The 16,203-nt window shown below is 39.4% G+C and overlaps 1 long non-coding RNA gene across 1 annotated transcript in view; it reads left to right on the top strand.

Annotated features, from left to right (window-relative positions):
• LOC121347824 overlaps positions 1-16,203 on the top strand; it is a 164,405-nt gene that overhangs the window by 114,953 nt on the left and 33,249 nt on the right. The gene's annotated exons all lie outside the window — the stretch shown is intronic.

The following is a 16,203-nucleotide window of genomic DNA, read 5'->3' as shown; positions in this document are numbered from 1 at the left end:
GTTTTGGTTTTTTGAATACAGTAGGAAGGGAAGGCACTAAATTGCTAAAGGAGGCAGGATTTTGTGCCAGTCAAAGGTGTATGGAGGCAGGTGGAGGAGAAAGCCAAAGATGACAACTTGGCATCATGAGAAAGAAATGATTGACAGATGAGAAGGTGAAGGGCAGCTACCCATAGCCGGGTGCATTTTGATTGACCAGCAAGAAGTTCCCTTGGGGAATTTGGCACTCCAATGTCTCTAACTTGACATTGTTTGTAGTGTCGTGTTATAGTGTTGTCTTAACCCTGCAGTATGTTTGCAAACTGAACTTTGAAAATTGCTGCAGCCCTGTCCCCATAGGAGTGCAGATCTTTCTTTCCCTGTAGGTTTGGATGCTGCTCAGAATACACCTGCAGTGAAATGTTTCATCCCCCTGGTAAGGGAAATGGGAAGTATGAAGATCTGATATAATAGAGTGGAGCCTACACTGTGAAAAAGAATGGGCTAAGACTAAATGCAGACATTTTGGGTTCTGGTTAAAATACTGTTTCTTAATATACAGAAGAGAAAAATGAACATTTACATACAAACCAAATGTATTTTGTGAAAAGCATTGCTTGCAAATAAGCTTATTTTTCTCTTAGAGTCACAAGTCTATTTCTACTCATCCTATTTTAATCTCTATTTCCTGTTTGTTTTCACCATTTGTACACTGGGAAGGAAACTACTGTGTCTTACAGACCTTCCACGCTACTGTTTCTATTTCTGCTATGAAAAATTAACCTTTAGAGCAGTGTAGCAAGAGACATTTTTGCAGTATTTTTGATGGACTGCAAAGAAGTTGGAGCCAATAGAGAAAACACTGATAAGGGCAATATTTTTTTTTTCATGAAGTTCATGACAAGTAGGAAATGGAATAGAAATTGTGTGTTATGGAAGGCTTTTCACTGTGTTGCAATTGTGATAAGCCCTGGACAACACATGGTAAAAAGATGAGGAGGAATGTTTCCACTATGTTTTGGGCAGGAAGCTTCCACTGATAATAGTTTTAAATCTTTATATATATATATATATGTGTGTGTGTGTATGTATGTATATATTCAGTATTGCAATTCTCTGTTGAAAATTATTTTGGTTTCATTAAAAAGTAATATTTTCAAGCAAGTTACTTAATCATTTTACCTGCTGGCTTACCTTTACCCGGTCAGGTAGCTTGGTTTAAGGAATTCAACTGCTTTTGCTTAATGTTTTTTTTCCTGCCCTTGCAGAACAGTGCTTTTTTTGTTTGGACTCTTAGTACTTCAGGTGAAAAATCTAAAACTCCTGAAAACCTGTCTTTCTACTTGCTGAAGCAGTTTGTTAAAATATTAATTTTCACTGTAATATTTTATAATTGCTTTGTCCCCATTTTCTCAAACGAATAATTTCTTCTGTAGAGGAATACCTCTAGTGATAAATGTGCTGGGTTTTTTTGGGAGGTAGCAGGTCTTTGATCACCGTGACTGTACAAGGAACAGCTAGAGCAGCATGTAGCCCAGGGCTGCAATCTGTATGGAGCAGGCCTGCTGTATTTTTCCCGGTTTTGGGCTTAGCTAGGGCCTGTGAAATAGCAGCAAATCTGGCTGCCATCTGGACTTGCTCTGTCTGCTCAGGCGAGGTCTGGGAATCCTGCATCACTCCTAGAGAGAGTGGTATTTTTTTGTTGTTGGTTGGTGGGTTTTTTTGTTTTTAATTTTTTAATTTCTTTCTAATTGTGGTGTGGGACAATCCCAAATTTTTCCCAGGACTGTGAAAACGCAAACTCTGCCTTTCCCAAATCTTTTGAAGTTGCGTTTTTTTTTTTTTTTTTTTTTCTTTTCCTAAGGAAGGTCATGAAAATCACTGCATAATGCATTTGGGTAAAACTTTCATGTCAGATGTGACTTGAGTAAACCCTGGAGCTAACCTCACATGAAGCCTACTTGTTTACTATAATTGAATGAAGGATTAATAAAATGATAAGTTGGTTTCACTGAGGTTTTCTAATCAGTTGAAAATGTTTGTTTATTCCCACAATCATAATGAATAATTGCAGAGAATCATTTTGAACACTGTTGTATTTTCTCCTCCCAAAATGCAAAATGCTAAATGCAAGCATGTATAGAAAAGAGACAGAATGTATGTAACTACTGGAGGAAAAAAGAGAAATAACTAAACCCTCCAATATTCACCTTTTCCTTGATGTTTACTTTGGATTCAGGGTTACACGAGATCCTATTGTGTGTTTGTCAACTCATTCTATGTTGCAAGCAAAAATATGCTAAATACTTATAATTGCTTTGCCTTGTGCAGCTGAGGACTTACTTCCTTGAGAAAACGGTGGTAGAAGTGTGTCTCTTTTCTGTTGAAAGAAATCAGCATTTGTCATTTACATATGGAGGTGTTATTCCAAACACTTTCAACTATATCCATTTTCTGCAGAAGACTAAGTTGCAGAGGTGAAAAGCATTGATTGAGAAAGCATAACAGTGAACAGTGCCTTGCCTGTCTTTCTCCTTCTCTCGCACCCCCCGCCCCCCTTCCAAAGTGTTACAAATTAATAATCATGTATTGGTTATCTGCTTACAAATCCACTGTTGATATGAAGCAATTAACTTCACCTGTAAAGGAAATTAAGTGTGGATGGCAGTGGGTAAACTTTAAAGTTTATTATACTAATTTATTACCACAATTGCCTTTTGTAATATGGTTTACAGTGGATTTCTAAATGATGACCACTCATGATAATCCAAACAACACAAAAGAAAATTACATTTCTATTGCTGAGGATAAGCCAGAGAATTCCTGACTTGCCCCACTAAATGTGGTTTGTTTGGCTTTCTCCTGAAACTGGGGCACTGGGAGATGCCTGGAGCAGTTGCTCTCTTACTCAAATTGGGAATGGGGGTTGCAGGTGTAAATTTCCTATTTGATGACAATTCAGCAAAAGTGGATTTTATAGTAAGCCTATAGAAGTATTTCATGCAGTCATGGTACTTACATTAGCCTTTTGATTCTATGTTGTAGTTTATGATGGTGGAAGTTTAAACATTTTGACTCCTAAAGCATCCAAAACATGGTAAATATTTGCTGAATTTCAGTGACATGTGAAGTCTGGAAGAAAATTGTTCAAGTATTTACTTCCAGTGTGCTAATGTGGCATGCTCGTTCTGGTATGATAATCTTATCATACTGGTGTGTGAAGTGTCAAAATGATAGGTGGAGGTTTTCCTGTAATCTGAATGGTCACATTGAGGTTTTTAATACCAGTTTTTCAGAGGTTCCTCTGTCTTTTCAAATGCCCAACAATGTCTTTTAGTGGTACAGCGCTGTTGGTTTCCTTTGCAACAGGAAAGTTTCAAATGTTGCCACCACTACTAAGGCATTCCACTGATCAAGGTGGTGGGCATTAAAACCTGATCTGCTAATAGTCTCGGGCAGGAGGCTTTTCCAGACACAGAAACCTAACTGTCAGAATGAAAGGCTGTGGTTTTTGCTTCCTGTTTCCTAACACTCGACAGAATCTTTTGTGAATCTGACCAGTGTGACTACACTCAAAACAGAGATGTTGCAATTTGTCACTGAACTTTGGCAATGGGGACTGATGTAGCAGACATAAGGGAAAATCAAACATGCTGTAGCATTAAAGTTCACTTGATAAGCTTTAAGTGGTAGTTTAGTGATCCACCCGCTTTTTACCAAGACTTGGAATGTTGTAGATTACATCAGCTTTCCTCTCTACAAAGACCTGAGGTGAAAGAGATGTCTATTTGCCAATAACTTGTTTTCTTAGGAGACTTTTGCCTAAAATTGTATTTGGTGGTGATTATTTAGTATTCAAAGCTTATAATTTGGGATTGATGAGACGCTAATAAATGAAATATTATTTGCTATCATCTGATGATAAATTAGTACTATGGCAAAAGGAACAGATCAGCCAAGCTTCCTCTGGATTCTATTTTTAAGACTTGAGTCCTTTTCATCTGTTTTAAAAACTTCTGTTGTTGCTCTGACTTTCATTGTTTGATTAGCAAGTTTATGCTGTTGCTTGTTGAGTTTCTATGCCTATGAGGTAATTTATCTTCCTTTGCATTCTTCAGGTGGTTAAAGACAGAGTGAGTCAATGTTTTGCAGATGAAGGTTTAGACAAGTTCTGGATAAAATAATAATAAAGGCTCTGTCTAGATTTTTATCTCGGTGCAGCAGAGGCAGACAGTTGAGAGATGAAAATGAATCTGGGTGGTCTTGATATTGGAGACTGCCATGAGCATGGATGTTCCCAGCTGGGGGACAGGGAGGAAAAAAGTTTCTGAAATGATGAAATGCATGTATTGAATAACAGTTGTTTGAAAAGCAATCCAACCAGCTATTTTAGCATTGCTTATCTTAAAAGCAGCAGCAGGTAACACTAATGCAGTGAGGAGTACCTTGTTTGCTGTGGGGGTAGAAAAACTGTTCTGCAGGAGTAAAAACCCAGGGAGTTAAGCCACAATATCCCTCTCGTACATTTATTTGTCTTTTAGCAAATGATATTTGAATCACTTCAGTGGCATGCACTTATGGAAAAGTGCATTACTAGAGCTGTAACTGAAATTATTTAATAGCTTATTTTCAAGCACTTTTGATTGAAAGTTGCTAATTGAGGGTGGGGGTGACAAGGGAAGGTTTGCTTGAAGTTGGGTTAAGCCAAGGTTATCTGTATTTGTCTCAAGCCCAGAAGAGTTGGCAGGAGAATTGAGTGAACTTTGTGAACCTGAGCAGACCTGACCCATAACACACTCACACACACACACACACGCTCACACAAACGTGTCCTTGAATACTTTCTCAGCCTTACACTCCAGCCAGTTTCTCTAACAAGCATACCACAATCCATTCCAGCCCACACTGGGAAGATATTAAATAATTTTTATCCTAAAATTCCTGCTCCCTCCTCCTCTTTAAATTTCCCATCCACCCTCTGCATGTTCCCATTGTGGGGAAGGATGAGAGCTGTTTTCTCTTATCTCCTTGGCTATGAGGGTAGTTTCACAACTGCTGCATGTTTCAGTTTTTCACCTACCACAGACTTAATGTATTAAAGTGGGCCAAATCTGGCACTCCTTATCCCAGACAAATGTTTTATTGAAGTCTTTGGGAACTTTGCCTGGGACTCTATGAGATTGCAGGCAGTGATATTTCAAAGAGGCTTCCACAGTCACTTGATGTGATTGAAGTTTTTTTTTTTTTTTTTTTTAAAGTGGATGTAGCTTAATCAAGGCAGTGCTGTCAAGTCTGAAATCGTCTCTTATAAAGTTACCTGGGAAGAGGTTTTAAATACCTCACTTAATGTTTTCACATCTCTCATTTCTACTCCTTGTTTTCCATTTGAAGGCAAACCCTGAGAGAGATGTCATTTACTTTACTTTCCCCCTTCAATGTTAGGCTGGACAGTCTTGGATTCTGAAAGAAGTTATGGCAGCTTGTTATCAGGCATAACTGATTGTCTGCAAGTGACATGATGAAACAAACAGTCTAGATGCGATTCTGACTTTATAACACTAATAAAAATCTTCAGGGTAGGAGAGGGGGATTTAAAACCACTTTGCATGCACAGAATTTTTCCTGCACTCTCTCTATGACTGATGAAACAGTAGGATAAACACAGGATAAAAATTACTCCTTTTGGAGAGGGTAAGTTCATACTGGTTTTGATCCACTGGGGGCAAAATAGTATCAGGGTGAATTGTCAATGAGGGGAAGGAATTGGTCTGTGGAGTTAGTTCTGATAGCCCCATGTGTTTCTGGGCAGGAAACACACTTCTGACCATATAGCGTTGAGCTTTCTAGAAAACCCATAGGTGGTAGCAAACTTATGACCTGTAGGGCTTTTCTGTATTTGTAGTAAGAAGATGATAGATTTATTTCTTTTAAGACTTCAAAGGAAGAAAATGAAAGGGAAAAAGTTAAACTCTGTCAGAACCCACTAGAATACTGATATGTTAGCTCCTGAAAAGGGTGTGCAGTGTGTTCTGTGCAGGGAGGTGTTGTTGTAATCAAGGGAAATGTAGAGAATTGAAGTGTAGCAGATATCCTGGATTCCCATTAAGCAGTTTGAAAAAATTATTAAAATAAAGCCTTCTCTAAAAGTGAAAGGAGTGAGGAAGTTGTTCCTTCACTGACTAGACATTTGTTTCTATTTGAGCCATCATTCATTATAAGAGTATAGGAAAGACCATGCTAGTAGCATGTTTGTTCACCCTCTGCTTCTTCACTAATGCTGATGTCCCAAGTGTCTTTGTAAGAGCCTCTTGCTCAAGTCAAACCCACAGATCTGGCCCCCTGATCTGCTCCAGCAGGAGATGTACCATCTCCAAAGGAGATAGGAGCTCCTTTTTTTCATCCTCAAACTCAGAAGCAATCTGAAAAGCTGGTGCAGTACTTGTAGCTGGAGAGAAATGGAAGAGCAAATTACTTTCAGCTGGACTGCAGAGGGGCCACAAAGTCCTCGAGCATTTAGGATTTTGTGGTGGGAGGAAATGGAGGGAGAGGCAGAGGATTCAGCCCAGTGAAGAGGCCATAACGTTGCAGTTGCAGCAGGTTGGTGTAATGGCTCCTGTAATCTCCTGCTGCTGTACGTCTTTCCAGCTGAGCTTAAAATAGGTTTACCTCTAACTACTGGGTCTCCCAAAACTGCTTTAATATTTCTTTGTGGTTTTTATTCCTGCGGAAACCTTGGTGGGCCTCTCTTTGTTTGCTGACTTCATGAGTTCTCTTGACATAGCTGAGTGACTTGTTCCCAGTAGTGCTTGTCCTCACAGCTCATGCAATGAGTACATGAGCAGAAGAGTGCTCTTGTCCACTTCCCTTCCCTGTGTGTTTAACTGAAATTCATTATGAGCTGTTGAAGTTACCAGAACTATACTATATTATAAAAATGTACCTTAATTTTATTTTTTTTAACTAGTGGCGCTTTTCATAGTGTGCACCTGAAAGAAGAAGCTGGGGTAAATGATTAATAGCACAATAAGGAAAAATAAACCTCTTAGATTTTTTGAAAAAAAAACATATCTGTTTTCTGGAGTTTAATTTCTGCCAAGATTTCTGTTTGTGGTTTCCTTGCTTACTTGCATTGTGCTGTTCCATCTCCAAAGATGTGGTTTTTTTACTGTGTTCAACTTTTTCCCAGTTGTGTTATATTTTTTCTTTTTTTCTACCTGAAAACAAAACGTCTGTTTTTGACTTGACTTCATATTATGTTTAACGATGGAAAAAGCTGAATGTGTTTGACTAGTGGTTGAGTTTCTGCTGCTCAGCTCTTTTTCATGATTCTCACTTTTACAGGGTGATTTGTACAACAATTAACATTCCTCCAGGCTGAGAAGAGCTCTAATGGAAGGCTGTCTGTGAGCTGAGAGAGCAGCAGAAGTGGTCTGGGAGTAGAAAGATTAAACAGTGAGGTTAAACAGGTCAAATGAGAAGTAACAGTCGGTTGAAAAAAGTGCATAGTACAGGGGATTAAAAGAAGGGATGAAGTTTAATGGCCAGGCTTTGCAATGAGGTTGTTACTTATGTGTAGGTGAATTGTCTTTGTTTTGACATCAGTATACAAAAGTTTGGCTTTGTCCCTCAAGCTCAAAATGTTATTTTGTGGAGATACAGAAACCTGATTTCTTGCATATTGCCTTTACCGCATACCTCTGATTTAGTGAACTTCTAGAACTCTCTGTGGAGGCAGTTTCAGACTTCCATTCACTGACAAAGTAAATTCCTTCACCTGGCAAAGGCAGCTAATGGTTTGTAATCTGTCTGTGCTTTCTCACAGGTGCACACAAATGCAATTTCAATTGTAAGACACCACAAATATTATCAGCATATTTATCCTTCTGCCATGTACAAGCAGAATCCAAGATCAGATAAAGGAAATGTCATGTTGACCTGTGGCTGCCTCTGAAATAATTTTGAGTCTTGGCTTTTTGACTTAGTTGTCTTTAACTACGGAGGCAGATTTCTTGTCTGTGATGGTGAACCCAAATTTTCCATCATGTATTATTTGAAATGAATGTTATGGAAGATCGTGATGACTCTTGACTGAAAATTGTTCTACTACCCATGATTTAAAAAAATGCCAATAAGCTAAATGTTTTTGCTACATTTTGTGGCTGAAATGCATTAGCAGTGGATTCCAGGAAGGAGCAAAGTTGAAATGTGTCTTATGCTATTTCCTCTTATTCTTTCTAGATGACTTCCCCATAGTAAAATGTAACAGGGCAGACAGGGAGCATAAATGTGTGCTCTGTGTGACACAAGAGTGAGAATTGGAGGGTGCAGGCTGGATGGGACTTCTTCATTTCTCTCTGAGAGAAGCTCTGACAAGTCTGGAGGAAGTTTTGCACAGGATATTCAGGGGTTTTGCTACAGATCACCTCAGTGGGATATAGTATTACTATTTCTCCCTAGTGAAGAGAAGAAAGAATTGGTTACTTTTCTAAAATTCATTGAGCCTTTGTGGTTTTTTATTCTATGCTAATGGTTTTCCATTTTATGCAGAAACATCTTTCCTTGTCTTATGTGTAATGCTAACGAATAATGAGGAAATGGCTTCATAGGTGATAAAGGACATTACAAAAATCCTGCTGTGAATTAACTGTAAGCTAAATTTTCTTCAAATCATCAGCTTTGGGCACAGCTCTCCTGCTGTGTTTCATCCTTCCTTTCTCCATTCTCTGCTTTCTGATAGGCTTTTCAGCCCGATCTTTGCCAAGAAAGCATAAGGCATTGGGAAAGAAAGTGGAGTTAATTATGTTTAATGGTGGGTCAGGAAGGGAGGAGGAGAGATAAGGTTTTAATATCAAGGGCCAGCTCTGATACTGAATATAGACATGCTTTAAAGCCTGTTTTATTAAAATAATTTCAAAAGCAACTCCTTCAGAAATATTGGTCATCTTGGCAAAGCACCATAATGATTTTTTTTGAGATCTGAACTCTGGATGACCTAGCACTGGGCCTGTTAAAAAACCTTTTTCCTTTCCCCTTCCTTGTATCTTTATCCTCCTCTGTGCCCTAAACCACTGACTGATAAGCAAAAGCCTCAGAACTGGCTGTTCCTGTCTTGATGGTTCGAATACCTTTTCCATTTTTTGCAAGGAAATGTTTATGGATAGTTTAGGACCTGTGTCTCCAGGAGCTTCTTTCTTCAGAGCTTGCTGAGCCATGTCAGAGCAAATGGGTGATTTTATGTAGTGTAAGATAGAAATATCAGTTCAAAATGAAATAATGTGCAATGCTAACTTCTAACCTGCTCCACACAGAACTGCAAACCTTCTCCACCCCTCCATTTGTGGGCACTGGAGGTTTGGGTGGACCACAGAAATATCGATGCCTGCTGTGCTGCTGCTGCTTCCCAGGCCACCATTGGTGAAACAAACTGCTTGGAACACAGTTCACATCTGAAGGACATTGCTTCTTGCAAACTGGGGATGTCTCCCTCTAAATCCCCTCGGTTGTGTTCTCCCCAGCCTGTTTTGGGGAGCCAGGAAAGACTGGTGGGAATCAGAGCATTTAGGGTATGTATTTCCTCATAATCTCTTTGATTCTGTTATGTTTAATATTTTTTTTCAGCTGATGAGGTTTTGGGGTTGTGGTTTGTTTTTGTTTGTTTTTTTTTTTTTTTTCCTGATGGATGAGATTCCTGTCAGAAAATACCAGCCAGAGTGGAGAAAGGAGTTTCACAAAAATATATTGTTGTAATAACACCAGAGAAAATTTCCAAGCATGATCTGAATGCAAGGCTTGATTTCTTTTGCTATGGGTCAGAGGAGCATAAACTGTGCCTTTCATCTGTGTGGTGTTGAATTCTACAACAGAAATGCTTGGTATTTAGTATTTGGCATTTTATTTTAACTATTTTTCTGCTGAAAAATAATAAAGACCAAAATAGTGTCCATATTGGTAATAATACTGTGTCTGGTCCAGTCTTAGAAGTTACAAAGTTCTTGGCAGATGAAGGCTGTGAGTTTTTATCTCTGGCAATTTCCGTTCTAGCTGTATAACCTATGGCAGAAGGTGAGATTCAGAATGACATAGGTTAAGAAGAATTTGATATGTTAAGTATTGCAAGAGGCATTGTAGAGAATTTGCTTCAATTGTCATGGTTTTTGATGAGAAGAAAATTAAATTTACTTAGTTTTTAAGTTTACAGCACACAAGGCTGGAGTCTGAGTATCCTGAGATTTTACTGAATATTTGATATCTAATATTAGACATAAATGAGCTACTAAATAAACAGTGTATAAGAAATTATGCAGGGCAGCTTCCTTAACAGTATCAAAAAGTATATTCCAAATTGTGTGTTGTTAAATCCTACCCCATGTATTAGGTTGGCTATGGCAAAAGCTTTTACACAAACCTCATTTTTTCTTCTGAAACTGATGGTCTCTTCCTGAGTTTAAGACATTTTAATGATTTTTATACTTTATCTTTTAAAAAAATGACAGCTGAAGATATGCCAGATTTATTCTTCTTGCCCAAATGGGTTGTGATTAAGCTCATCATTTTAGCTTATTTCTGAGTAGCTGCTAATTTTTTTTGAGGGCTGTGTGTAATGGACTAATTGTTGCCAGAATTAATTACACCTATAAGGAAAGTTTATAGATAAATGGAAGCTGCAGAACACAAGAAGATGTTTCCTTTTTGAAATCTGAACACTGATAATGTCTGGAAACCTGGAAGTTGATGCACTGTAGTTTTTGTTTCTATGCTCGTTATATTCCTTGGTGCACATAATCAATATTTTTTTAAAGACTGAAAACTGCAAGAGTGCAATAGATTATTTTAATTATGAATTTTTTGCTTGTGTTTTCTTTAAGAGTTAAAAATTAATGCAAAAGATAAAATTATGTGTACAAGGTCCCTTCTCTGAACACTTTGAAGTGTGATACTTTACTGGCCTATGCTCAGAGTTGTGTTGAGCTACAACTTGATAGAATAAAGCATCTAAGAGTGTATAAAGATTTAAGACTGCAGACATTCTTAGATGTCTTTTGCTGTCATCAGCAAAGGTAAAATATTTATTCCTTTATTAAGCCCTTGTCCATTGATAGTTGTTATTCAGATCATACCTAAGATATAAAGAATTTTAAAATAGAGCAAATACCATAACAGATATTTAGCTGGCAAGTTGTAGAGGTTGTGCAACTCTTCACCAGACATGGAGGTGCTAGTCTTTGATTCAAAATGCGCAATTTCCCAAGTTCTACTCATGGATTTCTATTCTGCTGGATTTAGTGATTAAATCTTGGTAGACTTTCATGTGAAGATATATTTAAAATACTTTTTTCAGTCTTTTTAAAATTCAAACAAAATTTCAGATGGCAGGCTTATTTCACAATTAATGACCAGCTTTAGAGTTAATTTGCAAGGAATGCGTGTGTTTCCATGTATATTGTCGATTTATTAAAAAAAAAAAATCTCCTATCAAGAAGAAAATGAGAGAAAGGAAAATAGATGACCTTTTTCCCTTTTAAGTTGATTCTGATTAAAAGCTATAGAATGCAAAGTTTTTGTGAATCCAGCCAAAGAGTTGGATTGGCAGTTCAGGATTGTGACGAGCAATAAAGCGGCACATAACGCAAGGTATGCCCTTACAACAACTGCATTACAGGCCAACTTAAAAATAGTGAGCAGCTGGGCTGCATGACTTGCTTTCAGCCTTAAGCTTCCCAAGGAGAAGCCCTGGAGAAACAGAGCTCTTCTTGTAGTAGTGGAGTTGAGTAAGTGGGACAGAGGAGTGCTTGCCAGGGGATATAGAGGTCCCTGAGAGGATGGGGAGAGGGCCCCAGTGGTCTCAGGGCTGGGTTTCACACACACAGGTGCTGGCAGACAGGGCCCCTGGGTACCTGCCTCAGCTCTCTCAGAAGCTGTAGCCCCTGTGCTTTGAAAGGCTAGATTAGGGTACAGCATGTCTTCAGGAAGTTATGAAATGTTTTTGGAATATATATATATACACACACACACACACACACACACACACACACATATGTGTATTTTCCCCTTTGAAAGTGAGGTGGGAAGCAGGAGGGGGTAATGTTTTGGGATGCTGTACTAAAAACCTGAGGATAGCCAGGTGTAATGAAGTTTATGACGTCTGCCTGAAGGTATTTGCAGCCTACAGTGGCAGCTGTGAGGGGCAGATTACATCTTTCATCTCACCGCATGCAGAGGAGTTCAGTGGGAGAGAGGTCCTGCAGCCCCCACACTTTATTTTTCTCTCAGCCTGGCTCTGTCTCTAACCTGAACTTTGCCCTGAGACCTCAACTATGTCTCCCAACTGCGGCCCAGAAGAGGAGTTTCTTGCAACCCTGTTTCCTTGGCACTTTGTCTGGGGCAGCCCCTGTGCAGCCTTACCCCTTGGGCTATCTCACTCACCTGACCCCTGGGTTTATGCTGTACTCTGAGCCAAGGGCGTGCAGGACAGGTCAGGGGAGTGGCCCCAGCGCCAAGCTTGACACAGCTTAAAGATTGGGCAATGCTCTTAGGCACATGCTGTAACTCTTTGGGATGGTGCTGTGCTGAGCCAGGAGCTGGACTCCATGATCCTTGTGGGTCCCCTCCAACTCAGCACATACTGTGTATGATTCCTTGCTGGGATATGGCACAACAAGGTTATCTTGAGCTATTTTTTCCTCTGTAACGGAGGATGAAGGGATTCCTGCTGCTGCTATTCCTCCTCCTGTTCCATACCAGTTGGGGATGATAGGGGTCATAGTATGAAATAGGGCACTGGGGGTGCCTGTCATGGCATGTGTGGGCTTTGTATTGATGTGACCCAGATTTGTAGGGTTTGCCTTTTATGCTAGTTTGTCTCTTCATGGTGAGCTGAGATGGTATTCAGACTATATTCTCTCCTGAGGTCCCTGTGGGTCACATTATTTATGGTCTTTATTAAGAAAACAAGCCCCAAAACTTCCCTCCCTGTCCCCACAAAATCAAGTTGTGGCTGCATTGGGCAGACTTGAAATAGCTATGAGCAAGTATTCCTTTATTCCTTATTTTTCTAAGTTTCTGTGGCTCAATTTGCCACTTCTCTGATAATATCCTTAGAAGAAATGCAGCCGAACTCTAGGTCATATCAACTTTGTGTTCTTGACTGAGAGATGTGATTTTACCTGTTAAAACACCATTCAAAAGATCATTAGTGGTAGTGATGATTGGGAAAGTAATCTTTTGGGAAACCTTCTGGTTGTGGGAGCAGGCATAGCACTTTTTGAATGAGGGAAGAACATCAAGAGAGATTTTTTTAGAAGTATATTTACATTTCCAGGAAAACCTCACAATCGGTTGATCTTTGACTTACTCTAGTTCACAGCGTTTTTAAAGCAGGAATGGTGCTCTACAACCCCCCTACCCCGCCTCCCCGTGCCTCTGCATGTGTGCACGTGGGTGTTTCTGGAAGTGTTGTGTTAAAAAGCAATTTGGCATCTGCTGACTTTCTCCAACTGAAGCTGCTTCTTCTTGGGCATATGAGATGATTCTGTGCACCCTAGTATGTGCAGCCCTGGTATGTGCAGCCCTGTGTGCCCAAGGTGCAAAGGCAGGTCCCTGTCAAATGTGGTGCCAAGGCAGAGGAGGAGTGGTGGAGGTTCCCTTGTGCAGGCACTCCCGTCTCCATCATGTGTTAAGCCATTCCACATAACCCTAACAGAAGGCTGCCTGTCAGCTGCAGGCCTGGGGTGGGTAGGATCCTTTCTTTCTGTGATTTCCTTGCATCAAAAAAAGGGAAAAGGGGGAATTTCCCCATCTTGCCTGGCTAATGATGTGGTTGGTAGCTGGCTCAGTTCAGGCAGGGCTGTATCCCATGCCTTCCCAGGTGCACACCCATGTGTATGTACACACGGTCTTGGGTGAGCATTTTGTAGGAAGATCCTGTGGGGGAAGACGTATGGACATTTGTATTTAAGCAGCCTGATTTATTCCACTGAGTTTTATTTGATTGGTTTGACTCCTCCTCTCTTCCCTCATGTTTTCCCAAATGCTAGGAAGGCCTGCATTTTCCTTTGCTGTGTATGTTTGGCAAATGTGTTTCAGATGACCTTGGCAGGCTTTTGAAAAGAAGGCTTGAGCTTCTGTGGGTATTCTAAAGTTTTTTTCCCCCTATAGATAAAAGTATTGAAAGATACATACTGTTTATTGGTTGCTTGGATAGTATAACTTAGAGAAGACGATTTACTCTTCAGTGTCTCAGCCATGTATCTTGATTTAATTATTCACTTATCTCCTTATGAAATACAGTCACATGATTGCATAAAAACAAGTGAGCATTCTATCTGGCCATTTTCAATCTTCATTAAAGATCGTATTGTTTTGAATATGTTAAAAAGAACAAAATTCTTTTGCAGAGATTATTATAAAGGGAATGTAATATGGTTGATTTGTGTGTTCATGTTTCGTTGCCCAAAATTGAGGCACCTGAAGCAAGCTGTTAGAATTAAGGGTCAGTTCGAGCAATCAGGTGCCCTTTGGTTTCAGCGCATCTAAGCTTGAGAATGAACCTCAAAGTCTGCTCATTAAAGAACTTATCTCTGTTTTGAAGCCCATATTTTTTTTTTAATTTTTTTTTTAAACTCTTGAGAAACAAGTGTTACATTTCAAGTGTTTTTTTCCGACCTATCTGAAACTTCTGGCTTTCTTTGTTCACTCCAGCTGTCAGTAGATTTCAAGGTGTGTGTCTCTGTGTTTGAAGAAGTTATCATGGATATTGGTGACAGCTGGGCTTTGAAATGTTCTTTGCAGTCAACACAAAGTACATGAAGAGTGAGTCATGAACATTTACAGACCATACTTGACTTCATATGTAAGTCTTCTAATTATGAGCTTGTCTAATTGAGCTGGGGAAGCTCATGACTTCACCATGGCCTTCAAAAAATGATCCAGTTGCTAAAGTTAAGGATCTGAGCAATGATTTTTTTTTTATGATGCTACATTCAATTAATCAATGAAATTAGCATTTTCATCTTTTCTGTCACTGCAAGAGGGGTCCAAACTAGTGTGATTTCCACCCCTCCGGGGCTTCCAAGGGTGGCTTTTGTTTTTGCAGTTTTATTTATTTAAGTTAGAAAACATGAGGCTGTACATTTTGAAGGTAGGACTTTCCACTTATGAAGTCCAATGATCTTTTCTCCATTACTAGTTTAATGCACTGTACATTCCTGAGCAAGGTAACTGAATGCAGCAAATTATGTTTAATCACATAGAATTAGAGAAGTTTGTAACTTGTGTTTGTAAATGCTGTGTCTGCTCCAGGTGTAAACTGAACCACCAGAAGTCTGCAAAGACAAAGCTCTCTGAGTTCTGTGCGGTTATTCTGGACTTGTTTCCATCGTATGTGGAAGAAATACTATTAAAAAAAGTGAAGGTGCACTCTTCGCTATAATAAAAGTTTATCACTGACAAAGTGTCCTTTCTTTTGTCCTTCTCAGAATGTTTTTCAAAAGTCAGCTTTTGTTTGACTTTCTGAGCTTTGGAAGAATCTCTAATGCCATTCACAGGCCTGAATGCCTGATTCCACAAATTCGCCAGGCCTGTGTCTTCTGTTCATGCTGCATGGTTCAGTGTTACAGACATGTACTTTAAAACTCCCTCACTTCAGACTGCAATGCCTGCTTTTGTTGATTTGCTTTCAAGGTTGTACAAATGCACACACAAATGCACACAATGTAATTGAGAAAACTGTATAATGTATAATAATTCTGCATAAAAATGAATAATAAATGTAGGAATAAGAAATAAATAGGAGGAGAACATATTTTCATGAGACTGTACTTGCAAGAGTGATGTACAAATATGGAGGTTTTTGTACCTACTTTTAGCTACCATGTTGAATCTTTTATTACTGTTTACTTAAGAGGGTTTAAGTCTTGATCTTATCTCTTGGCTGTTGGAATCTCCATCGTGCTGTAGCCCATGTTTCCGAGATGGGCAGCAGTGTCTGTGTGTGGGGAGTAGCAGAGGGCACAACGTGAAGGTGTGCTGAGAGTGCTTCAGGGACATGACCCCCTGCTGCTACCCAGCACCTTTGTTGTGTGTTTAGACATGGTTTGGGAAAATAAGCAGATGAACACTGGAAGCTAGTGAATGCAGAGAACAGGAAGATACGTGTCCGAGAGTGGATTTGTCTTCTGCTAACACAATTCAGCTTCCTTTTCATAACATGAATGTTGAATAAATTTT

This window comes from Onychostruthus taczanowskii, unplaced genomic scaffold (genome assembly GCF_017590055.1).
Source record: "Onychostruthus taczanowskii isolate IOZ18803 unplaced genomic scaffold, ASM1759005v1 scaffold94, whole genome shotgun sequence".
In the NCBI taxonomy this organism is placed as follows: domain Eukaryota; kingdom Metazoa; phylum Chordata; class Aves; order Passeriformes; family Passeridae; genus Onychostruthus; species Onychostruthus taczanowskii.
This window is presented reverse-complemented; position numbering and strand designations above follow the sequence as displayed.